The sequence below is a fragment of the Stegostoma tigrinum genome, chromosome 21 (assembly GCF_030684315.1).
Source record: "Stegostoma tigrinum isolate sSteTig4 chromosome 21, sSteTig4.hap1, whole genome shotgun sequence".
NCBI classification, from domain to species: Eukaryota; Metazoa; Chordata; class Chondrichthyes; order Orectolobiformes; family Stegostomatidae; genus Stegostoma; species Stegostoma tigrinum.
Window position 1 is genome coordinate 41,047,758 of NC_081374.1, and position 27,893 is coordinate 41,075,650.

A 27,893-nucleotide genomic window follows, 5' to 3' on the forward strand; every position below is an offset into this window, starting at 1 on the left:
AATGGGACACAGTTATTCTAAGGCTTTATGGTTGGTACACTGTATTAAATGGGCTCTCACATTCATAAAAACTAAAAGAACTGCAGATGTTGGAAATCAGAAACAAAAATAGAAATTACCAGAAAAGCTCAGCACGTCTGGCAGCATCTGTCAAGAGAAATCAGACTAAATGTTTCGGGTCCAGTGACCCTTCTTCAGAACTTCCACAGTTTTGGGTTACTGGACCCAAAACTTTAACTTACTCTCCTCAGTTGCTGCCAGACCTGCTGAGCTTTTCAGGTTTTGTTTCTTTCACATTCATCGTGATCCACACCAATAACAAAGAAGTAGCCTGGCGTCAGTTGTCAGTGCAGTTACGCTGCTCATAATGGCACAATGGAAAATGGAAATCTGTTCTTGTGGCTATGAACAATGGACAATGTAAAGCTTAAAGAGAAGATAATGATACTATGTCATAAGAAGGCCAAGTGGTAGCATTTGTATTAGTGGTATGGCTCATATTAAACGCAATGCCTCCTTTTTAATCATGAGGACAATGTCTTTGACTGTGCACTCAACTCCACTGTGCACATTTAAGCCACAAAAGTGAATAGAGTGGATTAATGAAGACAACAGATGTTTCTGTAGCTGTGTCTCTGACAACCTCTCCTTTAATTAGATCTGCTCTGGGTCCTTCAGCTGGAAATAATTTCCCCATTAAATCGTTAGCATTTGGAGTTGACAATGGGATAGTGAGGACGTCTAGGAGAATATATCTTAACCAATAAGATTGAAGGATTGGGAAATAAACAGAGGAAGGTCTGAGGAAAGATTGGAGTGAGAGAGGAAAAAATGGCACAGAAAGGGAAAGTAACAAACAATGTAAATATTTTGAACTTGACATTTCTAAATTTTCCCCTCAAACATGTAAAATCTAAAGAAATGATTTTCACACTTCCAACAATTAATTGTCAATGCCAGAGAAGATGATTGAAGCCAGAGAAGTCATTAGCCTCAGTTTGTTAAAAATGTACTTACACTTTAAAGACTAGGCATAACTTCCTTGCTGTGTTTAATGGTGAGGAGTTACCTTCATAAAGGAAATGGCAAGGCAGTGAAGACATGCTTTGGGTAGTTACATCAAGATGCACATCTGCACTTCAACTAAGTTGCCAAACCATTTGATCATAAACAATACTGAACGCCATCGGCCTTGTCACTACTTTGAATATAAGGAATATAAGCAGGGTAGCCTCAGTTTGAACTCAGTAGCAATTGTGGAACTTAATGGTCAAGAATTAAACAGATGAATCCTCAGGTTCATGCTTTCTTTCAAATCGAGTGCAAAAAAGTAAACATTTTGAACCATAAAAGTATTCAGAAACAAAGTGTAACATGAAATTTTACAAATCTTTATGGAGACAGATGCTCTGTGGCATCACTAGAGTCCCATTCAAAATGTTCCAGTGGATGTAAAGGCAGGCCAAGCAGCATCAGAGGAGCAGGAAGGCTGGCGCTTCGGGCCGAGACCCTTCTTCAGAAAATTCTTTTTCTGTGCTCATCCAGCTCTGCACCTTGTTATCTCAGATTCTCCAGCATCTGCAGTTCCTCCAATCTGTGGATGTAAAGGCAGCAGTGTGAGTATTTCAGGGACAAAAGCACCAGCAAATACGGATACCTTGGATAGAGATCAATCAGCTTAGTTGGGGAGAGCTGAAGTTGAAGGATTGAATGAGTCTGTTGTTAGACAGTGATTATATGATTTACTGTCCAGAAAGGCTCGAGCTCTGATTCCTTCTCAGTGAATGATATAAAGCTATTAATCGAACCTGTTCAAGCATATGCGCAGGAACTTTCTAACCAAGTTATCATCACTGCTTTCATCTTTCTGCTTTTCCTCAAGCAACCTATATTTCAACTTTTCATGCTCTGTCTGCTCTATGCTCATTACTTTTTGATCCTTCTTTAACGTCTCGTCCAAATAACTCCCCAAACCAATTCATGAGTCTTAACTTTGATGTCTCAAACGGCCTCAGTACTCCCATTGTATTAATTACAGGTAAGGCCATCTCTGATCACTTTCCAGCCTTATTCTCTAACTACCCGTTTCTTTTTCTCAGTGGCAACCTTATTTTCTTCTGTTCCTCCCCTGGAGAAAATAAACACCTCATTATTCACTTGCAACTATACTTACAGAGTCCTAACTTTCTAGCCAGTTCTGAAGAAGGGTCACTGGAGCTGAAATGTTAACTGTTTTCTCTCCACAGATGCTGTCAGGCCTGCTGAGCTTTTACAGCAATTTCTGAATTTGTTCCTAACTTTATAGCACTAAGCTACATCTCTATCCAATGATTTGCTTATTCATCCTTTGATATTCTATCCAGCACTAAACCATTACACTGTGTCTCACCATGGGCCTGTGTCCATGGTAAAACCCTTATCTCCACTCCATTAAGTTCAACGGACGCAGACTCGAACACCATAGAATCCTTACAATGTGGAAGCAGTCCATTTGGCTCATCTTGTCCGCACCAACCCTATGAAGAGCAGCCACCCAGACCCAACTCCCTCCTGATTCCGTAACCCTGCATTTCCCATGCCTAATCCATCTAACTTGACATCCATGGACACAATGGGCAATTTAGCATGGCTAATCCACCTAGATTGCACATTCAACCAATCTGCACACCTTTGGGCTGTGAGAGGATCTGAAAGCAGGTTCAGAATCTGCTAGAACTCTTCACAATTCTAGAATCATTCTGGAAGACAAAAAGTAAACCTTGCCTTCCTTTCTCTATCGCAATCCATTTTTTCCTCCAATTTAGCTCTAACAGTAAGCATGAGGAGTTCATGCAATTATTTATCATTGAGACTGGTGCCATTAATCAGCTGCCTCTTCCTCAGAACAAATTTCCTCGAAAGGTTCCCCAGTCCTTGAACTTGCATCTTTTTACAGTTGCTCTCCAATTTCAATTTACATTCTCTCTGTGCTCATCTTGTCCATGAGACCCACTTCCTGCTCCTTTAATGTGGCTCCCACAGAACACCTCCTCATCCAGCTTTCTCTCCTGGTCCCTGTCGTACAAACAATTCAGTCTGGCTGTGTGATAGCTAATGAGGTGCAATACGTATTATCACAGGAAGAAATAAAATGTCACTGATCTTGCTTTTTCAGCTTCCTGGCAAAATGAAGCCAGAACAAAATGCTTATTCAAGAAATTTAATGTTTTCCTTACCTCAGAAAATGTTAACAGCAATACATGACCAGAAACATTAGAGTTTCTTGTGTTGGCTGATATTGTTAACTATTCTCTTTCCCTTCATGGACTAATCCTCTCTCCTTCAGATCTAATGTTATTGTTGCTCTACTCCAGAAAGAAAAACCCTTAACCTTTCCCCTTGTTCAAACTATAAACACTCTAAATTTCCTTTCCTCTCCAAAGTCACTCAATATTTTTTACCTCCTAAATTGATGCTCATTATTACGTGAACTCCATTGATTAACTCCTTCCAATTAAGGTTCACCTTGCTAGGGTACAAAAACATCTTGTGTCAAAGTCCCAAATAACATTCAATACGGTTGCATTAAGTCAAAGTACCATCCTCATCTTTCTTGACATCTCTACAGCCATTAGTATGATTAAGTAAATCATCCTCACCCACATTTTCACCATGTAATCCATCTGAGTGGAACTGAAGAGTTCCCCACCAAACCATTGCATGGAAGCGCTTCTGAAGACTTCTCTTCCTGGGTGTCTTGACAACCCCCAAATTTAATCAGTCTACCACTGGTGGCTCTGTCTTCAGCCTATCAAGGCAATAGTTTCTGGAATTAAACCTCTGCATTTGTTTGCCTGGCTTTCTTTCTTTCCCACCCACCTTAGAATCTACCCTTTTGACCAAGACTTTGCCTCCCCTAATAGCTTGGTATCAAGTTGTACTTTATAATATTTCTGCCTAGGAATTTTGTTAAAGGCACTATAAAAATACATTGTTATCATTCCATAATTCCAAAAAGTGGAAATTACTTGTTGCCACTCATCCAGTTTTGACCACTGCATATACAAGTCCAGGCTGAGAAACATCCTTCTGTTAATGAAAAAGCAAGACAACTGAAAAAAATATTGGGAAACAGTCAGTAAGTCAACAAACACTGCCTGTTTCTACATCTCCCTCCAGAACGTCATTTCACTTCAGTACATTATTGTGGACAATGTATTTTTGTTGAAATTTGGTTCAGAGATGGCGATGGTAAAGCCACTTTACCTGGAATAATGTGCATTACCTGCTCCACCTGAAATAACTGCATGAAGGCCAGTATCACGTCACCAAGTTACCCTTTATTTACAAGCATATAGTACATGGCACAGACCCAGCTCCTCGAGTGAACAGAATGTCTGACACTCCCATTTATATCAGTCAGCCAGGACTCCATGATTGGACCACGCCAACAGTCCCAATCAGGGAATTCATATTTGAAGAGGTCCATCTGACTGATTTTGTTACAACCCCTACACCATGCAAGGTGCCATGATTGTCACCATTACCAAACCATACCTGAATTATTGCCTGCCTGGTATTACTTCAAATTGAGAACATTCTTTCTCATCAGCGTGTGGACATTTATAGCAGAGAGGAAGATATTTGGCCCATTGTATTCACACTGGTCAACAAAGAACTGACAGGACTAATCCCATTTTCCAGCACTTAGCCCACATCATGTTGGGTTTAAAAAATGTTATCTCCAAACCAAATTTGTAAGGTTTAATCAGTAATTGAACATGATGATGAGCGTTTGGAGATAAGCGGAAATTATTGGCCTTGTGCGAAAACAGCTTGCTTTGGCTGGGAGGATCACACTGGCCTTAGGGTCAGCCTGGGAAACATTCTATTGAGGCACCTGGAGATGTTTTTTCAATCTATTTTTGGATGATGAATAGTTGGAAAGGCATCAAAGCACTACAATATGGGTGAGACAGCACATAATATTAGATTCAGAATAATACTAATATCAGGGAATTTACCGCATTCATTGGACTTGCACCATCAGACTAGGGTTTGTGAGATGGGGACATGGACTTTCACCATGGGGTTCATGAGACTGCGGCCATAGAGTCTGAGATAGAGTTCTAAGTGTCACTGTCACCAAAGTTCCCAACATGCCAAAAGACAGTGAGACTCATTTGTTTGTATATAACGTTGATTAAGCTAATAGATTCATTCATTAGTTTATATATATTAGGTAGATTAGGCTCATAAATTAGATCCACTCATTAGTTTATGTGTTTATCAACTATTTTAACTGAATGAAAGCTATATACTGAAGTGCATGTTTCTTCTTATAATCGTTTCAATCAGACCTTAAAAGAACCCAATCGGTACTTTCAGCCAAATGTTACAGACATAGCCCTAGAAGCTATGACAATGCAAATGAATATCTAAATACTGCTTAAATGTTTCTAGAGTTTCTGATTTCACCATCTTTCAGGCAGAGTTCCAGACTCCCACCACTCTAAAGGTGAAAAACATTTTTCTTGACCCCTTCTTAGACTTTCACCTATCCTATGAGCTTCTTAGCCATCTCATCCACATGTCCTGCTAACTTCAAGTATCTTGCAATAAGCACACCAAGGTCCCTCTGATCTTCAGAAGTTTCCAGGGTCCTACCATTCATTGTGTAATCTCTTGCCATGTTAGTCCTCCTCCAGTGTATTACCTCACAGTTTTCCAGGCTGAATTCCACTTGCCACTGCAGTGGCCAGCTGTCCAGGCCATTTATATCCTCCTGCAGCTTACAATTACCCCCCTCACTATTTACCACCCTCCCCAATTTCCTGTCAACAGCAAACGCTTTGATCATCCACCTTACGCTTATGTCTGAATCAGTAACATACATCCAAAAGTACCACGGGCCCAGAAAGCCTTACGGAACCATGCAAGAAACTGACGGGCTGTAATAGAAGCATCTCTCTGCTTCCTCCCTCTCAGCCAATTTTGGACCCAGTGTGCCACTTTACCTTCAATTCCATGAGCTCTTACTTTGTTGACCAGTCTGCCTGATCATCAGCCTTGGTAAAACCAATGAAGATCACAAATTGTGTAACCTTTGAAACAACCCAAGAGAGATATCGATTAGTCTCCCTCAGCCATTCGTGAAGAGTTGATAGTGGAATGCTGATATTTTTACAGGTAATTTCAAAATTCTTGGCATTGGTAGTTAATTGAAATCCTTTTGCCCTGTTTCCTGTAAAGCTGGTTAGTTTCGAACAATCAAAGGTAGAGAATACGTTTACCTTCGAAGCAGAGGTGACTGGTGAGATAGCTAATTGATTATGACCTTAAAAGCACACCAGTGCTTGATTCCAGGGCAGTATGTATTGTTGCCTTACTTCATTAGGCTGTTGACCACTAACACACGCACCGACAAGGTTTGCAGTCTATTTTTAACACTGCATTTTTGTTTTTGCTTTAGCTGGTTTTGTAAATTCATTTGCTACATAACAATCTCAATTTTTTGCTTTTCAGAAGTTCAAAGTAATCTACAAAAGGCAGTCCAGAAAGATTCCTGGTATCCCACTGAGAAATAAGTAATGAAAAACCATCAAACTGGATTTAGAACACTGTATTGCACAGCTGCAGCAACAGATTATTCCACTGATACATTATCTTTAACTTCCACAAAGATAGAATATACTACTTTATCACTTTCCTTAAGGAAGTCAGAATATTCTATTTCATAGAATTTGATTACTTTGCAATAAGTAGAATTTGCTGACACTCTGATTTTGTTTAGACAGAAATGTTAAATCCAAACTTAGCTTGATGAAATAAAACATTCTCTCTCCTCAGACACAGATTCTTTGATTTATGTTCTGACTTTCTTTCTAGTTGTTCTGTATCTGAAGGTTATCAATCTTGTTTCATCAGGGAATTATACAAGGTGAGTGACCTCGCCAAGATGTGGAAGATGCTCTTGTCCGACTATTGGCAACTGGATGGCACACGATAGAACCCTGGGGTGGAAGCTGTCAGAGCAGCAATTAAGTTCTGACTGAAATCTAGAGACAGATTAGGATGTGGCATGCAAATCCTGGATTACACATGAAGACCTAAGTGCTGTGAAAGCCAGTCTGATTAGGATTACAAACTCTGAAAAATAGAAACATAGAGATCATAGAAACTAGCAACATGAGTTGACCTTCCAAGCCTGCTCTGCCATTCAATACAATCAAAGCTGATTCTCTGTCACAAAGCCATTGTATTCCCACTTTATCTCCAAAGCCCTTCAGAATTTAATATCTAAAAATTGTGTTTGGGCACATCCTGGTGGTTTCACCATGTGGGCTTCAACCTGCAACCACCCCGTTATCTCACAGTCTCCATCACCAGCACCAGTATTCTGCGAATTAAGGATGCAAGTCTTAGAAGAGAAAAATAAGATTGCCCCATTTGTTTTTCTCTTGGCTTGTTGAGAGCAGCTTGGAGGAGATTGATTGTTAAGCCCTGGAGGATTGGCCCAAACCCCCTAGTGATGCTGCTATTGCCGCCTCACCAAGAGCCTTAGACAGTGTGGTTGAAGAGCTCTGAGGAGGCTAGTGGAAGGCTTGAGCAGTGAGTTGATGTGTTTAACAAAGCGACAGAGATTCTCTGTTTACAAGGTCACCAGCTACTGCCTACTTTAAGGAAACGTTGGCTAACGCAAGGAAATAGGGAAGCCCCTTGGCATGATCTTATCCATTTAAAATGAATGTAAGTGTAAGGGACACAATAATAATGCATTTGAAAATGAGTCATTACCAATGTCATGGAAGTCTTTAAAAAAAGTTTGCAAAATCTGACCTTGTTTATGGGCTCAATAGAGCTGTGTCACTGTCTTTATAACCATGTCACATGTAAATAAAATAATAGACCATTAAAATACTTCTCACATCATTGTATCATGTTCTCGCAAAAATGTTTGAAAGTGTTGTCCGTGAGGATCTTTAGTTGTGGCTTCATAGTATCAATCTGAAAACTAATCACTAAATGTCTTAAAGTGTGTATTTGATACCTCCATCCAAAACAATCTGTTACATTAAAAATGTAATTTTTAAATTCGGTAGCAGGATGTGGGCCTCACTGATTAGGATTTAGCAGCATTTAGTGCTCATTCCTAATTGTCCTGGAGGTGTCAACGCTGAGCTGCCTTCATGAATACCACAAATGGCTGTGTGGACCATTTCAGAGGGTTATTAAAGGTCAACCTTATAGCTCTAGGTATAGGGCACTTAGGATAAGAACAGCAGGTCTTTATTTTCCCTGAAGGTACTTAGTGATGCAGAGTCTTCTCTTTTCCACCAATCCAGTAGTTATATGGGGCTGAATTTTCTGGTTCTTTTGACTAATAGGGAGTTGCATCAGGTATTTTGGATGAATTTCTAAGACTGAGCAAGCTTTTGTTCTGCATCTGACCAAACCCGCTGCATTAAGTACCCACTCAGCTCCCCACGTCTGATTCCTGGCCTCGTCTCACTACCCGACAAGCTCAGAACAGCTTGCCTCTCCATGGAAAACCACTGAAAAGCTTGGCATCCCTTGCAACTACACAATATTTGAAAAGCTGCTATACACTCGCATTAGGACAGGTATTGCGAAGCCGCTCTGTTCTTGGACAGATTGTGGCCACATCGAGACGATGGCAACGTGATCCTCCAACAGAGACCTGTTGATTCTTCATGAGGAGTGAGTGCAGAAAAGGGCTGTCCTCTTCCTGAAGGAGCACTAGAGGAGGCCATGCCACCGGACCCGAGCAGACCAGTCTGACATCACCACTGACGTCAGACGGTTAGTTACCTTCTCTGTCTCATCGGGTTAAGTGCCACACACTTCTTTCTGTTACCTCGCACTCACTCGATCTCTGCTCCACCTCCAACCAAGGCTCAAACGCTGCTATTCTCATAATTGCCTGAAACATCTTCCCTTCTGCACTGTCTCCCCACTACATTAGTTCACCTCGACCACATTTCATCCATATTCTGAAATATCCACACCCTATCAGCTTTTCAGCACTTCACTCCACTGTAACTCTCACAGTGACATCTCTGTCAGTTTAATATATTGTGTGTCACATCTAACCACTAGGCACAATGCCTTCTCTCTCTTTTGTGTCTTGCAGCTTGACAGCTGGACATTCACCACTTCTGTGGAGAAATGCCTGGCTCACCTGAAAACCACCTGAAGATCTTGGGACTTCTGTCCTACCAGGAAGCACAAGTAAGGCTGCCTCCTGCACCCTTCCCTTGCCAATCCCTTGGGCTGGAGGTTGGAAAATCCCATCATCCGATAAAGGTTTGTCTCTATCATGGTATTTGCCACCCTTTCCAAAGCTTTTCACCCAGTTTATTGCATCCCAGTTTCTTGCAACTGTTTAAGGCTTGGCATTGAGCTGAAGTTACTGTGTTCTAATACCACTGGCAATTTTGAATCAGGATAATTTGATATGCATTTATCTGTAAACCAGTCCGGTCCTTCCAAAATAGTGCTTTATCTAATTCTCTGCAAACTCTGCAATAGGACAGCTGCTGGACTGCGAAGTAAAATGGCATTCACACTGATATTGCATGGTTTTAATGGTAAAATGCAATTCATTTAAAGCACAATGATGTATCTGACCAAATGCATCTGAAAGCAATAAGAGAGAATACACCAGTCTGGGATGTGCATGTAAATAATGAGGTCTTAGATGCTACACTAGAGAGCTGAATGTGATAACCCACTATGTGCAGATGTAAATAAAACTATGTTACATAAGGAACTGAAGAGCCTTTCTTAGAGCTCAGGAGCAAACAGCCTCAGCTGCAACATATATATAAACATTCACATCATGAGATACTCCAGGCCAGTATCTCAATGTGAGATAGCAGGAACTGCCGACGCTCGAGTCTGAGATAACACAGTGTAGAGCTGGATGAACACAGTGGGCCAAGCAGCATCGGGAGAGCAGCAGGACTGACATTTCGAATCTAGACCCTTCTTCAGAAATGGGGGAGGGGATGGGCCTCTGAAATAAATGGAGGGGGACACGGTGATAGATGATACATAGTTGAGCATATAGGTGGGAGCGAAGACAGGTCAAGGAAGCTGGGATGAAGCTAGTAAAAGTGAGTTTGGTAGGAAGTGGGGGTGGGGGGTTGGTCAGTAAGGTAGGAGGAGCGGATAGGTGGGAGAGCAGACGAACAGGCCAAGGAGGCGGGGAGGAGATGGGGAGCGCTGGTCTTGGGATGAGGCCAGGGGTGGGGAGACTTTGAAGCTAATAAAGTCCACATTGAGACCAATGGGGTATAGGCTTCCAAGGCAGAATATGAGTTGAAGTGGTTCGCAACAAATGACAACACCTCCCAGTCGCAAACCTCTTCAACACCCCCTCCCACAGCCTAGATGACATGTCCACCTAGGCCTCCTCCAGTGTCACAATGATGTCACCATGAAACTGGTAGAACAGCACTTCATATTCCACCTTGGAACTCTGCAACCCAATGGTCTCAATGTGGACTTGACTAATTTCAAGATCTCCCCACCCTTGACCTCATCCCAAGATCAGCAAGATCCCACCATCCCTGCCTCCTTTACCTGTCCATCTCCCCATCCCACCTATCCGTCCCTCCCTCATCACTGACCAACCCCCATCACAACTCCCTAACTACACTCACCTTTACTGGCTTCATCCCTGCCTCCTTGAACTGTCCATTTTCTCTCCACCTATGTCCTCCAGTGCCCACCTTCTCTCACTGCGCCCCTTCTCTATTTATTTCAGAACACCCTCCCCCACCCCCCCCCACCCCATTTCTGAAGAAGGGTTCAGAGCCAAAATGTCAGCTTTCCTGCATCTCTGATGCTGCCAGGCCTGCTGTGTTCCTCCAGCTCCACACTTTGTTATCTCAGTATCTCAATGTGTAGCCAGCAGTATTGGCTTAGTCAGCTTCTACCAAGTAAAACCATTGAGAATTACAGATTTATTACAATCAAGCAGACAGGATAATGAGAACAGCACACAAGAGAAAGTAACTGGAATCCAGTCAATAGGCAAAAATTAATTGGTGTCTAAAACAGAACATTACTTTCTCAGTAATCATTTAAACATTCACTAAAGTTTCTGATAAATATACCGTCTGTTAATTATAGAAAGACAAGGAAATTTCTTCAATCTAAAGGAAGCCTGGAGTGGCCTTCGTTTGGATTTTTCTATATTTCTTGGCTGAATTAATGAAAACATTGAGTTGATACCAAACTTACACTCAGTCGAACAATCCCATTTTAAATCATTTTAGGCAATCTCATTTTACGAGGCTGCACTGTACTCAAATAGTCAAAACCAAGAAAATTGTTAAATTGGGGAGAAATGTTCCTTCTCTTTCCACTTAGAAAGTGGAGCAGCCACATCAAACATACATTTATCTTAATCCGAATGTTTGTGCATCCAATCCAGGATAGAAATCTGCGGTAAAAAGTAACAAAGGAATTTTGTTTTCATATAATGATTTTAACCGGTCTCAATACATTGGGTACATTTAAGTCGTCATTGGATAAGCATATGGACGTACATGGAATAGTGTAGGTTAGATGGGCTTGAGATCGGTATGACAGGTCGGCACAACATCGAGGGCCGAAGGGCCTGTACTGTGCTGTAATGTTCTATGTTCTATGTTCTATTAATGCAAATATTAGAGAGCCCAGTGCCATTTGGAACCGATAAGTTGGTTTAAGTGTTGCACCTCTGTCTCTGCCTCAAAGGCCACACTTTCAAGACTTAAGCTCACAAGTGAGTTTGATACTTCAATGCAGAACTGAGGAAAGGCTGCACTGCCAGAAGTTCCATCTTGTAGATCAGGCATAGATCTGTCAGTCTGTTCAAGAGGACATAATCGATCCAGTAGTTGAAAAACTGCACCTTACTTTACTTCTGATGCACTGATTATCATTTCTCCCTCAAACCAAAACTGCTGAAACACATTAACTCGGTCATTGATGACATGGCTGGTTCTGGGACCTTGGCATACATAAATTGACAATGGTGCTTGCATAACAATACTGACTGTGCTTTCAGGAGTCATTCACTGGCTCTGAAGAACTTTGAAGCATCGCAACATTGTGAAAAGTGTTCTATAAATGCCGAGTCATTGTTTACAATGCTGATGATTGATTTGAGACCAACATCTGTCAGAGGACTGTACCAGCAGCATAGTCTCCCAACTTTTAACCAAAAGATTCCTGAAGTAACATCAGATTTAAAAAGTGATACTGGCTGCTATAAAATGGCTTCAGGTTTGTATGGTAAGGTAAGTATGTTGATAAAAATATGCTTACTTTTTCATATAACAGAACTGTGCGCAGTTAATGGATGAGAGAAGTCCACTTGGCCCATCATATTCATAACAGGCCTCACTAAAAATAACTCAACTTGCCCCGGTCTTCAGTTCTTATAGCTGTTCCTTTTTTTTCATTTGTGCTTGAATGCTTATCCAATTCCCTTTAGAAAGCCACAACTGATTCTGCTTCCACCACATCCTCATTCACAAGGAGAAAGCTTTTCCTAACGTTGCCTTTGCTTCATTTACCAGTCACCTTAAATCCTGTCTAGCCTTCCACCATTATGAACAGTTTCTCTCATTCGACCACATCTAGATTGTCATCATTTTGAACAGCTCCTTTAAATAACCTCTTGTATTTCTTTTTCCCAAGGAGAACCACTTCTCCAATCCAGTCATGGAACTGAAGTCCTTCATCCCTGGAACCCTCTTAGGAAATCTTTTTTACATCCTCTCTGTCCCCACGGCTTACCTACAGTTGTCTTTGACCTGATACACCAGTTGAGCTGTAAGAGCTTTTCTTTAGGAGTTTCATCACAGCTTCCTTACTATTGTACTCACTGTCTCTATTCAAAATGCTCATCACCTCACTTTCATTTTTAACTACTTTCTTCACTTGCCCCGCTACCTTCAATTATTTCTGCACATATGCCCTCAGGTTTCTCTGTGCCTGTACCTATTTTAGAATTGTGTCATTTATTTTATAATGCCTATTCTTCCCACCAGATGTATCACTTCACAATACTCTACATTAAATTTATTCAGCAATGTGCATGCCCTTTCCATCAGTTTGCTTATTTTGGCTTGAAGTCTGTCACTATCTTCCCTATCGTTAACATTGCCTGCAAGTTTTGTGTCATGTACAAATTGAAATTTCTCCTTCAATGCTCAAGCATATTTGAATACATATACAGCAAAATGGTAAACTGCTTCAATAGCATTGTCATTGGTGCTGATGTCTGTATATTCTTAAACAAATGCATTTCAACTGCGTTAGAAACTCTAATATATAAACTAAATGTATGAACATAAACTACAAAGAATCTGTTCTCTACTACCTGCAGTGTGTTGAGGCTATTTAACTATTTTACACCTCCTACTGTCAGTTGTTTTTCTGATAGAGATGTTGGCTTTTAGCATGCTTGCTGTTAAATATTTAGTGTTTCATCTTTATTCATGTTGATATATAAAACTAAAAGACGTAGCTGGTAAGTTCATCATTATGACAGCCTAATGTCTATGTGAAATCAAAACTTAATGGTAGGCATAATAAGTATCACAGTCCTCCAGAAGGTTTACTTTTCATACATAGTCAGATGCAGCAGGGTCATAGAGCCATGGAGTCATAGAGCTGAACAACATGGAAACAGATGCTTCAGTCAAACTCGTCCATCTTGACCAGATATCCTAAACTAATCCAGTCCCATTTGCCAGCATTTGGCCCATATCCTTCCAAACCCTTCCTATTCATGTATATGTCCAGATGCCTTTTAAATGTTGTAATAGTACAAGCCTCCTCCACTTTTTCTGGCAGATTATTCCATACACATACCACCCTCTGCATGTAAAAAATTGCCCTTTAGATCCTATTTACATCTTTCCCCTCTCACCTTACACCCATGCTCTCCAGTTTTGGACTCCCCTACACTTATCTTCATGATTTTATAAACCACTATAAGGTCACCCCTCGGCCCCTGCTGCTCCAGGGAAAATGGTTCCAACCTATTCAGGCTCTACGTGTGGCTCAAACTACTAGACTTTGAATATGTTTAATAAGATTGAAGATTTTGATGTGCCAAGTTACTTATCTTGCTGAGTAACACATGTTAATCACAAGTCAAAACCCTCCAACTCTGGCAATATCCTTGCAAATCTTTTCTACATGTTTTCAAATTTAGCAACATCTTTCCTATTGCAGGGAGACCAGAATGGAATGCAATATTCCAAAAGTGACCTAGCCAATGTCCTGTACAGGCGCAACAAACATCTTAACTCCTATACTCAAAGCGCTGACAAATAAAGATAAATGATCCAAAGACTTTCTTCACTACCCTATAACCTGTGACTCCACCTTCAAGGAACTATGAACCTGTGGCCCAAGGTCTCTTTGTTTGGAAACACTCCCCAGTACCCTACGAATAAATATTAAATTCTGACCTGAATTACCTTGTCAAAATGCAACACTTCACATTTCTCTAAATTAAACTCCAATTGCGACTCCTCGGCACATTGGCCTATCTGATCGAGGTCCTGTTGTACTCTGAGGTAACCTTCTTCACTGATCACTAAACCTCCAATTTTGGTGTCATCTGCAAACTTAATGACCATACCTCCTATGGCCACATCCACATTATTTATATCAATGATTAAATGATGAAAAGCAGTGGACCTAGCACTAATCCTTGTGGCACAACACTGGTCACAGGTCTCCCGTCCAAAAATCAATCCCCTACCACCAACTTCTGTCTCTTACGTTCAAGCCACTTGGCTAGCTCTCCCGTATTCTGTGCGGTCTAACCATGCCAACCAGTCTACCACGCACAATCTTGTTGAATGCCTTGCTGATGTGCATATCAAAAACGTCCACCGCTCTGCCTTGATCACGTACCCAGCAATCACTTCCCTAGCTTCCCACAAAGCTCAGCGATATTCCTGATCAGGTCCTAGGGATTTATCCATCTTTATACATGTTAAGACATCCAGCTCCACCTCCTCTATAATATGGACAGTTTTAAAGATCTCACTATTTATTTCTCTAAGTTCTCCTGTCTCTATAACCTTCTCCATGGTAAATACCAACAAAAAAAGGGCTTGACAAAATGATTCTAAAGTGGATCAGTGGTGAAATGAAAGAAATATATGATGGAAAATCTAGTAGAAAAAGGGTAAGATTTGAGCTGAGCATAAGGGACATAAGGAAATACGCCAAAAGACTGTTCAGTAATTTTGCAAATATTGTCAACTTTATGAAATCCATTTGGGCATGCAAAATTAATGCTTTACTGCAGGGATTTAGTTACTAGAAAGTATATGATAACACGATTCCATCCAATATTGAACACAAATTTACATATCAGGCATTTGGTATTATACAGACAAAGATTCTCATTGAGGTTGCAAACAATAAACTCCTCAAGACAGATGGAATATACACTGTAGGGCCCTTCAAAAATCAAAGGAAGATTTTTGGAAACCACTGACTATCACTGAAGAAGTGTACATACCCAGGCTTGGTTCCAGTAGAGTGAAACAGAACATTACAGTCCACAAGGCTTTACAGACAATAATCCTGACTTCAATCAATTGTTAAACGAATGGAACCGAAATCAGAAGCAAAATGGAAATATAAACACCCAAAAATAGATGAATATAGAACATTGCTGGATGGGATTCTTAACGGATATTTCCTTCCCAAATTTGTTAGATACTGTCAACTGGTCTCTTCCTTAAATCAGTCCCACCATGTTTTATCAATGCCAGATCCTCCAATCTGAAGTACACCACCTTTATCTTTCTCTGCAACTGCTATTAAATTCCCAAGTGTCTTTCTGCTGTGCAGTTATGCTTCTATGTCTAAGACAGCAGTGAGCTGTGCATGGGTATCTGCCTTCAATGGCACCTCTCACAGCCTGAATGTTGTGGGGCCACAGTAACTTTCACAGCCACAGGCACAGTACTGGGGAGCAATGGCCTATTGGTGTTATTGTTGGACTGTTAACCCGGACACCCATGTATTTCAGGAGGCCCTGGGTTCAAATCCCACCACAGCAGATGGTGTCTAATGATGATCATCAATCCGCTGCCAATTGTCTGGTTCACTAATGCCCTCTAGGGAAGGAAACTACCATCCTTACCTGGTCTGACCTACATTTGAATCCAGACCCACAGCAATGTGATTGACTCTTAACTGCCCTTTGTCCGAGCCAGCAATGGCCTCATCCTGTAAATGGCCATTAAAAACCTGTAACTATAGTATATGCTTTGCTTCTGACAGGGTATTTGTACCTGATGCAGCAATGCTTATGTTAGCTTCTGTAACATGACGAGTAAATATGGGTTACATGGTATTGAAAGGTTCAATAGACGTTTTATAGACATGTGTTAAAGTTACCAGTGCTTCAGTGTCAAATATGGAGCTATTTGTTGATAAGTGGCAGGGCAGCACTCTCGTCATGTCATGATTCAAGTGACCCCCAGTTAAGATGGAGTCTGAAACTTTTTCTTTTGTGAAACCCCATTCATGCCTTTTGCTGTGGCATCACCCAACAAACTCATTGCTAGGCACTTTTGTGTTATTGTCTTTATGACATGAATTGGAGCTTGTTAACTTAGAGGGTATCTTTTTACCAAGCCTTTGTATGTGAGAACCTTCCAGAGATTTTCTGTGGGCACAGAAAGATCTAAACCTGTTACTTCTGCAAAAGCCACTTAGATGATCTTCAGAGCGTTCTTCTGGGATCAGTTATCAACTATATGTAAATTCAATTTTCATACATTGCTTGAATACCAGTAATTTAGTTAGGAGTGCAAGACTGTGTTCAACGAGGTAGGTTATAAGAAGTGACTTAAAGTGTGAAAGAGATATATAGGGACTGAGGGGAAGGCAATTGCAGAGCTTGGGACTTTGGACCGATATCTCAGAATGTTCTAGGACTGGGGGAAATTATAAGAAGAATGAGAGGCAATGCCATTGATAGGTTTGAAAACAAGAATGGTAACTTTAAAGTCACAGCAGTGCTAAAGAGGATTCCAAGTAGATGAGTGGGGAGTAGTGAATGGAATCGGTACACGTTGGGACACTGGGCAGCACAGTTTTCAAAGGCCTCAAGATTATTGTGGTAGAATGTGGGAGGGCAGGAATTGGAATTGGCAGACCTAGAAATAATAATCAGAGGGAGAGACAGTGTTTCTGCACATGAGATGAACTTGGGCAAGCTTGGAGCTGAGCAATAGTATGGAGTTGAAAATTGGCCCATATAGTGATGGCTTGTACAGGTCACCATCAGGACTAATCGGGCGCAGAGACTGTGAGCAGTTTTGTTCAATCCCAGTTAGTTGTCAGGGATAGTGAAATAATTAGTTCCGCAGGAATTATATTTGCGGTGGGCACTGAAGAAAACGGCTTGAGGCGTTTCAGTTTTTACTTGAGATAATTTCTACCAACCCCGAAATGGATGTCAGACAAGCAATGTGAAAATGTAGAGATGAAGCAAGAGCAGGGCGAGGCGGTGGTGAAGTAGAACTGTATTATCAGGAGACATTAGGGAACTATCACAATGCTTTTGAATGATGTTCCTGAGGGACATGTAGATAGGAGGTAGGTATAACACAAGGATGGATCTGCATGGGAGACCAGTGGCAATATAATGATTCCTGATCTGATAGCTTATCACAAATCACAGTAATTAGTTTTTTTTCCCTTGGCATCATTTAACTCAATCCACAATGTTCGTTGGCTGTTTTTTTCATAATTTGTGACTGACAATAAACGTACATCATTGGTAACATGGTGTCAGGAGTGGAGCAGCTAAAAATGTGTACAGCTTGAGAGCTGTGAGAGACTCAGTTAATTTTTGAAACAACAGCAAGGAATATTCAGGGCAAATTGCGGGGATTTACAGAACAGTAGGTGAGCCAGCTACAAAAGACCCAGCAAGGAAAAAGGGAAAAAATGTCTGCAAATTTAAATAACTAGGTGAGACAAAATGGCTAAACATTTCCACTCCCAGCTGCTGTGAAATGAATGGAGTTATGAGACAGAATTTAAAACTATGAAATAGCTACAGAATTAATTTTTTAAAACCTGTACAAATAAGAGGAGCAGATCTCCTATAGATGCTGCCCAAAGATTGTTATAAGCTCCATTTTAACCTAGAGTTCACTGAGGAGCAGAAAACTGACACTGCAGCGGTTTTGAAGATTTTGAAAACACATTTTGAACCTCACATCAACATTACTTACAAATGCTGCGTGTCAACATTAATGCTCACGGGATAAGCAGGCTTTACCTTATGGGGAAAGGTTTCTAAAGTAAGGCTTGTATTTGCTAAAGTTTAGAAGTGTACAGGGCAAGTTGATTGAAACAAATGAGATCCTGCAAGGCCATAACAAGCTCAATGTACAGAAAATGTTTCCTCTTATAGGGCAATCTATAACTAGGCATTACTGTTTGAAAATCCGGCTTACCCATATGAAACAAAGATTAGGTGATCTTGCTTTTTTCTCAAAGACTCATTAATTTTTGGAAACCCCTATGTGAAGAGGGAGTGGAAGTAGACATCTTGCATAGTTTTAAGGCAGATGTTGATAGATTCTCATTAAGCATGAGGTCAAAAGGTTAGCAGGGGTGGGAAGGAATGTGGATTTGAGCAAACAGTCAGATCAGCTGTGATCTTATTAAATAGTAAAGCAGGATCGAGAGACTGAATTGTCTGCTTCTGATCCTGTTCAAATGATTACTTATCATAATGTGGCTGAATTGATATTTTGAACTGAATCCTGAAAGATGAGCTCATCAGTGATAGCGTTGTCTTAGAAATAGAATATTTTGTTATGAGAGCATGTCTGCTGATGGAGGAGAAACTTATTCACATGAAGCTTTCAACATGTGCAGAAGCTCTGGGGTTGTAAATGATCAGCTGAAGAGTGTTAATGTGTGAACAGATGAGGCTTTGCATTACGCTGAGTGACATGCAAGTCCAAATGAGAATAGTATCTTGGAAGAAAGGAAGAATTATTTGCTGAAGAGCAGTACAAGGATCAAGGCCAGAGGGCAGAATGTAAATATTTCAGAATCACGTATAAAGTTATCAACACAAGTTGTAAGCCTAAGCATTGGAGAATTTCAGAATTGAGTGGAGGAAAATCAAGAAAGTGATAAAGATAAAGGGAATCGAATGTGATCATAAAGCAGCAAACAACACAAAAACAGATTGCAAATTTTCTGTAGATATATCAGTAGGAAAAGAAAAGAAAAATATGTCTATAACTGAAGAGACAGGAAAGTACATAACAGGAAATACAGAAATGGCAGTAAAGCTAAATATGTACTTTCTGTCTTCCTTGTGAAATAATTGAGAACCAAGGGTCTAGTGAGTGTGTGGAAATAAAAGAAATCAATATTAGAAAGAAAAGATATTGCAGAAATTATAAGAAGGTATTGAAAGTTGGCAAATTCCCAGGAACTGATGACCTTTACCCTAGAGCGTTGAAAGAGATGGCTGCAGAGACAATAGGCATTGGTGATTGTCTTTTAAAAATCTATTAGTTTTTGAATAGTGCCTGCAGGTTAAAGGTTGGAAATGTAGACTCATGGTTTAGGAAAAGAGGGAGAGATAAAACATGAAAGTATACAACTGTCAGTGACAGGGAAAATACAAGGATCCAGTAAATAGGGTCTGATTACTAGACAAAGAGAGCTTAATTATCTGATTGCACGGTGTCTACATGGATTTATAAAGTTAAAAACTGAAAAAAAACTATAGATGCTGTAAATCAAAAACAAATCCAGAGTTCTGGAAAAGCTCACCAGGTCGGCAGCGTCTGTGGAGATAAAACAGTGTCAATGTTTCAGTCCAGAGACCCTTCCTCGGAATGCTCTGAGCCCTCAGAACCTTCTGAGGAATGGTCACTGGATCCAAAATGTTAACTCTGATTTCTCTTTACAGATGCTGCCAAATGCTGCTGAGCATTTTCAGCAACTTCTCAATTTATAAAGTCTTCTTTGACCAAAACTGTTAGAGTTTTCCAGATATTACGAGGAAAGTTGATAAGGGAGAACCATTGGATGCTGCGCATTTGGATTTTCAGGAGGTTTCTGATAAAGTCCATGAAGTCAGTAAAGAAAATTACAGTACATAATATTTTGGATAAGATATTACAATTAGAATTAGCTTTTTTGTAATTGTCACATGTACTCACTTGCATGAGTACAGTGAAAAGTTTACAAGCTGCCACTTATGGCACCATTTTAAGTGCAAAGTACCCAGGCACAGAATCTTAGTAAAAAGTAGAGGAATAAAGAAAGTAAGCTAAGAAGTCAAACATTACAGTCATTCTTTCTAAAGCATAGAAACACAGTTAATAGTTCAACATCACCGTCTGTAAATGGCCTGGCCATGCTGGGCTCACACACTTCATGAGGGCTTGACCTCATCCTCATCATCACCTTGGGCTGCCTGGTCCTCTTCTCACTATCTCATGCTGCTTGCTCCTGCTCTCACCGCCTGCCCCTGGAGCCGCCCATTCCCGCTCTCCCCACTGCTGGCCCCCTGCTTTCTGTGGCTTGCTGCATTCTAGGGCTCATAACTTGTTCGCTGCTCCAGGGCTCACTGCTCAAAGAACAAAGAAAAAAGAACAAAGAAAATTACAGCACAGGAACAGGCCCTTCGGCCCTCGAAGCCAGCGCCGATCGAGATCCTCTGTCTAACCTGTTATCTATTTTCTAAGGGCCTGTGCCCATTTGCTCCCTGCCCATCCATGTACGTGTACAAATATATCTTAAAAGACGCTAACATGTCTGCGTCTACCACCTCCACTGGCAACGCATTCCACGCACCCTCTGTGTAAAGAACTTTCCACGCATATCTCCCTTAAACTTTCCTCCTCTCACTTTGAACTCATGACCCCTAGTAATTGAGTCCCCCACTCTGGGAAAAAGCTTTTTGCTTTCTACCCTGTCTATACCCCTCATGATTTTGTAGACCCCAATCAGGTCCCCTCTCAATCTTTGTATTTCTAATTAAAATAATCCTAATCTACTCAACCTCTCTTCATAGCTAGCACCCTCCATACCAGGCAACATCCTGGTGAACCTCCTCTCCACCCTCTCGAAAGCATCCACATCCTTTTGGTAATGCGGCGACCAGAACTGTACACAGTACTCCAAATGTGGCCGAACCAAAGTCCTATACAACTGCAACATGACCTGCCAACTCTTGTACTCAATACCCCGCCCAATGAAGGAAAGCATGCCATATACCTTTTTGACCACTCTATTGACCTGCGTTGTCACCTTCAGGGAACAGTGGACCTGAACACCCAGATCTCTCTGTTCACCAATTTCCCTTAGGACTTTTCCATTTACTGTATAGTTTGCCCTTGAATTTGATCTTCCAAAATGCATCACCTCGCATTTTCCCGGATTGAACTCCACCTGCCATTTATCTGCCCAACTCTCCAGTCTATCTATATTCTGCTGTAATCCCTGACAGTCCCCTTCACTATCAGCTACTCCACCAATCTTAGTGTCATCAGCAAACTTGCTGATCAGACCACCAACGCCTTCCTCCAAATGATTTACATATATCACAAACAACAGTGGTCCCAGCACAGATCCCTGTGAACACCACTGGTCACAGGTCTCCAATTTGAGAAACTCCCTTCTACTACTACCCTCTGTCTCCTGTTGCCTAGCCAGTTTTTTTAATCCATCTAGCTAGCACACCTGGACCCCATGTGACTTCACTTTCTCCATCAGCCAGCATTTATAAATGCTCTGTGGACCCTGTTGCCGGTGCCTGCCGCTGCAATATTTGCCATCGATGCTGAGTGGAGAGATGATGAAACAAGGGAGGGACAAAAGAAAGGTAAAAAGGAGGAAAATGAACATGTGGAGCAGAGGAGCTCCACCAGAAGCATTGTACTCTGCTGAATAGATTGAGGGTTGCTTAAACAGGCAGAAAGCAAAGGGTAGGAATAAATAATCAGCTCAGGTTGGCTGGCAGTGACCAGTGGACAAAAGTTAGTACTTGGGCCTCAGCTATGCAGAATTGATATCAATGATTTGGAAGTGGGGCCAATTATATTTCTAAGCTTGCAGAAGATAGCAAACGATGAGGATGTGTCCACTGAGAAGAATGCAAAGAGTCTTCAAGGGGATTTGGACAGACTGAGTGAGTAGGAATGAGTGTGGCAGTTGGAATAATATGTGGAGAACTATGAAGTTATCAATAAAAGGAATGGAAATGCAGAGTATTTCTTGAATAGGGAAAGACTGGCAAATGTTGATTTTTCAAAAGGAATCCAGATGCCCTTCTTCCTAACTCAGTAAAATCTAGCGTGCAGATGAGGCAAGCAATTCCTAAGGTAAACAAGATGTTACTCTTTATTACAAGAGGATTTATGTAAAGAACAAAGAAATCTTGGTTCAATTAAATAAAATACAACTGAAGCTGCACCTGGAGCACTGCTTCTGGTTGTCTACCTAAGGAAAGGGTTAGTTGCTATAGACGGAGTACAGCAGAAGTTCAAAAAACGCATTTCTAGGATGGTCAGACATGAGGGGCAATTCTGCAGAAATTTACAAAACTCTTCAAGGGGTAAATCAGATAGCCCTGGCTGACTAAAATAAACAGCAAATTTCAGATCTCCTCACGTGAACTACCCTCTGTGTTATTAAAAAGCTTCTTTCTAAAATTTCTCTCCTCTCACCTTAAAAATGCACCCCCTTAGTCTTGAAATCCCCACCCTAGGGAAAAAGATAACTACCATTAGCTCCCAACCTATTCAGCCTTACTTTATAATTCAAACTTCCCATACCGGTAAGTGTTTTCTGAACCCTCTCCAGCTCAATAATATCTTTCCTGTAACTTGGCGAGCAGAACTGGACACAATATTCCAGAAGAGGCCTCACCGACGTCCTGTTCAACCTCAACATGACCTCTCAACTCTATACTCAAAGGAGTGAGCAATGAAGGCAAGTGTGCCAAATGCCTTTTCAATCACCCTGTCTAACTTCAAAGAGTTACGTACCTGCATCCCAAGGTGCCTCTGTTTTACAACACTCCCCAAGGCCCCACCATTAATTATATAAGCCCTGCTCTTTTTTGTTGTCCCAAAATGCAGCACTTTGCATTTATCCAGGTTGAACTCTATCTGACATTTTTTAGATCTTTGACCCATTTGATCAAGATCCCTCTGTAATCTCATAAAGCCTTCTTCACTTCCTACCACACCACCAATTTTGTCGTCTGCTGCGGGTATAGTTACAACATTTGGATAGGTACATGAAGAGGAAAGGTTTGAAGGGACATGGGCCAGGAGCTGGCAGGTGGGGCTAGCTGGGGATTATGTTTAGCATGGGTTGGTTGGACTGAAGGGTCTGTTTTCATGCTGTATGACTCTACGACTCTATGATAGACAGAATGGATGAAAACATGTGACCCACAACAAGTTGCCTCAGCTTAGAAAGAAAGGCAAGCTACTTAGGACTTAGATGAAGAGAAACCTTTTCCCCATAAGCCGATGAAGATTTGGATTCTCTGCTAAAAGCTTTGTGTAAGCTCAGTTATAATGTCAGTTCAAGTCAGAAATTGACAGATCTCCAGTTACAAACAACATCAAGAATGTAGGGATAGCTTGAGAAAATGGAATTGAGGTCAGCTATGATTTGAATGGCAGAGAAAGGCATGAGGACTCAAATGCATTGCTCCCGCTCCTTTGTTCATATCTGGTGCAGAAGCTGTTTTGTAGTAAGTTCAGTGTCGAAATAACAGACCAGCCATGATTTTATTGGAGTGTATTATAGTGGCCGGGCAGTTTGCTCCTGCTCCTGGTTCCGGCCTCTTGGGGACTGATACTTCAGCTGGTCACCAGTAGACCCGAACTATTCATGTCTTATTTTGCTGCAAAAAGCAACACCTTCTTCACCATGCAGCCTTGAACGTTCACTCTTGTGACTGACACCTACTCTTAATGAGTGTCCTCATCAATACCAGGGCTTTGGCGTCAGGACTTCATAACGCCTTTTGAAATTGTTGCTAAACTACATCAAAGGAGGAAGAGCATCTATACAAAGTCTTTGCTAACAAAAGACATCCCAATAACTTTGTCCTCAGGTACCTACTAGATAGACAACGCCAAGAGGACCCACGACGCTCCAAGACACTAACCATGCTATCCAATATCAAGAACATATCAGAAATGACAATGAGACTTCTACGACCAGTAGGAATCATGGTGGCCCACAAACTATTAGCTACACTATGGCAAACACTCACACCAATCAAAAACCTCATACGCATGACATGCAAGACCAAAGTAGTTTACAAAACACATTGCAATGACTGCAACACACATACATCGACCAGGCCAGAAGGAAATGAGCCATCAGGATGCACAAACAACAGCTAGCAGCAAAACGGCATACCGATCCTTCCCTCATCTCAGTGCATTTGAACAATGAAGGCCATCAATTTGGAACTATGGGACCATCCTAGCTCAAGCCAACCACTGACACGCATGTCGAATTCCTAGAGGCCTGGTTTTCAACCCTAATGCAATCAACAAACATGTGGAATTTGACCCGATGTACAAACCCAGGCAGAACAGAACCTGAAATGACACTATCCAACTTGACAGACTGGATCATATAAATTCCAAACGGGGTAGAACGACCTCGATTCATCGGAGGCCGCACTGATGATGTTACCTAGCATGGTGATGAAACGTCTGTACAACAACTAGTCACTCCAAGAGCAAGCCAACAACTTAAACTACATCAAATAATCAGGCCATCCATTAGTGTCCAATGGAAATTTCCATTTTCCAGCCTGCACTCAATAGCATTCTATTGAACGGTTATCTCCTTAGACGTTAGCAGTAGTGGTTTTCTTGTGGTGTTTTATTTATTTATTCCGTCTGTCATTCAATTCCAGAAACTCAGATCTCAATTTAAACTGGCTTCACTCACCCCAGAGCTAAAGTTATGTTTTCTTCCTTTCATTAAGTTCTGCAGTTGACAGAATTAGACCATTGCTTACATTTTTTGATTAAAAGATTGATCTTCCTACAACAAAATTCAGTTCCTAATTGTGTAGAAATTATTCTTCCTGCAGTACTATCATGCATGAAGCAACTGTTATAAGACATTTTCACTACATGACATCACCCAGGATTAATCACTCATTCAACAGGCATTGATCACTATTGTAAGAGAGCTTATTAATTATTAGGCCACTTGCTAACAAATTGTGAGGGGAGTTGCTAAAATGTGAGACATAAAATTCAAATTGGAGAGGCCTAAGTGGGCCCTGACAGGAATGCGTTGTCAAAGGAACTGTCGGTTTTAAATTTTAATAAAAGAAAGAACTGTGAATGCTGTAAATCAGAGACAAAAACTAGAAATTAACAGAAAAGCTCAGCAGAACTGAGAAAGGGTCACTCAACCCAATATGTTAATTCTGATTTCTGTCCACAGATGCCGCCAGGCCTTTTGCAGCAATTTCTATTTTTTTGTCTCTGATTTACACCAACAGAACGGACAGTTCCAAAAGTAGAAATTGCCAGGAAAGCTCAGCAGAACTGAGAAAGGGTCACTCAAGCCAAAATGTTAACTCTGATTTCTGTCCACAGATCCTGCGAGGCCTGCTGAGCTTTTCCAGCAATTTATATTTTTGGAACTGTCTGTTCTGTCATAGCAAAATGTCTAGTTTTCCGAATGATTTCAAATTAAAACTCTTTATATAACAAAATTAAATGGCAGCAAAAGAGAACGCAAATAAAAGGAATATAATAATTTGTAAAGGGTTTGATGAAAGTGACTCCTGTTAATTTTGGATCTGGATCAAGATTAATCTTTCTCCACATCTTTGAGCTATTTACATTTTTTTCAAGCAAGGCAACCATAACCCTAACTCGAAACTCTAATTGCCCTCTCTATGAGCTTCTAAGAATTACACGTTGAATATTTTTATCCTTAGAAGAGTTATTCTTAGAAAAAGCAACTGTTGTCATCTCCTTACAATATGTATGGGACAGTGAAGGATTTGTCACTTTTGTTAATGCATGGAAGTCTGGTTCTTGAAGAGTTTGTTTTGGACAGAGTTATTCTTTAACGTACCACAGTTGAGTTAACATTTTCAAGCATGAAAGGGCTCTAGGATAACAAAGTGTGAAACTGGATGAACACAGCAGGTCAAGCAGCATCTCAGGGGCACAATAGCTGGCGTTTCGGGCCTAGGCCCTTCATCAGAGGGTCTAGGCCCGAAACGTTAGCTTTTGTGCTCCTGAGATGCTGCTTGGCCTGCTGTGTTCATCCAGCTCCACACTTTGTTATCTCGAATTCTCCAGCATCTGCAGTTCCCATTATCTCTAGGGCTCTAGGATAAGTCTGTTTTGGGTCTGAAATTGCTCTGTCCATCACTCAGTGGCTGTCAATGTTAGAAATCACAGTGTACACTTTGATCATTTGTACGTTGAATAAAATGCCAAACCTTGCGTTTACTCAATTTTTCAAGAACTGACTTCCATCGTCAAAGCAGATGGCAAGGACCAGAGAAATAGAGAAATGACTACTGGCTCCAGTTTTATATTTTTGTCAAACTGTTTTGAGAGCCTTGGGTTTGGTTGGATGAAGAAAGTCATAAATTAGAACAGCACCAAGGCAGTGAGAAAATCTGAATATCACCTAAAACATGGAAGGGGATAAAAGCTGCAGTAATGCTGTGAATCCTACTACTGTCTAGCTGCCTCTACGGACAGATTGGTGGCTGGCTTGGAGAACCAGGCCAAGCTCCCTCAGGGATGCTCAGAGAAGTGTGTACTGGTCACCAGGGCCACAGGCATGATGAGAGGGCACAGGGATCCTTGACCCTAGATCAAGTCCATCCTTCTCATAAGGAGGTAGAGCAGCACCACAAGGAACCCAGACTGAGATAAATCCACACACTGGTTCTTAGGCACTTTCCACTCAGGATGCTGCAGAGGTGATAGGGCACCCCAGCTCTACCCCACCTATTCCATCCAACACTTGAGAGTTCAAGCTGTGGAAGGTCAATTTGCCTTTGGAAAGAAGGCCCGCAGTGTGTCTAACTCCAAGCACAAGTGCCCCCAGGGTTCACCTGACCAAACCACTACTCCAGTGGTGAGCAGGCTCCTATCATCCAACTGCAGAACCAGGGACTACACTAAGAAGAAGTGGAAGGGAGAGAAGGAAGCAAACCTACTGAGAGCACTTGGGTGGCAACAATAAAAAAAGGGACATCGCCCTCAGTTTTTGTACAAACGCTCCTGGTGTTAACTTTCACGAGTCTATGAGACTCCCTGTGCAGGCGCTAAATGAATGTTCACACCATCCAGCATCACCTCATGGTCCCGGACCGTGATGGGTTGCGCTGAGAGCAGAGAGAGCAATGCCTACACAAGGCAAAAGATGAAAAATAGTGGGGCAGAAGCAGAGGGGTGGAAACGGAGGATGGGGATCAGAGTGAGAGAAACAGAGAATAAGAAACAGTGGGGCAGAAACAGAGGGTGAAAAACAGAGAGTGGGAAGCAGAAGTGCAGAATGAGAGGATAACAAATAGAAGGGCAGAAACAGAGGGTGAGAAACAGAGAATGACAAACAGGTGCAGAAACAAAAGATGAGAAATAGAGGGCAATGAACAGAGGATCACAGACAGAGGATGAGAAACAGTGGAATAGAAACACAGGCTGAGAAACACAGGATGAGAAACAGAGCAGCAGAAACATGGGTTATGGTGACACCTTCATCCTTCCCTTGTTCAACGTCCCTTATGCTTGTCTCGCTCTGTGCGCAAAACTAGAGTTGTCCAGAGTTGTCCAGCAGTGGTG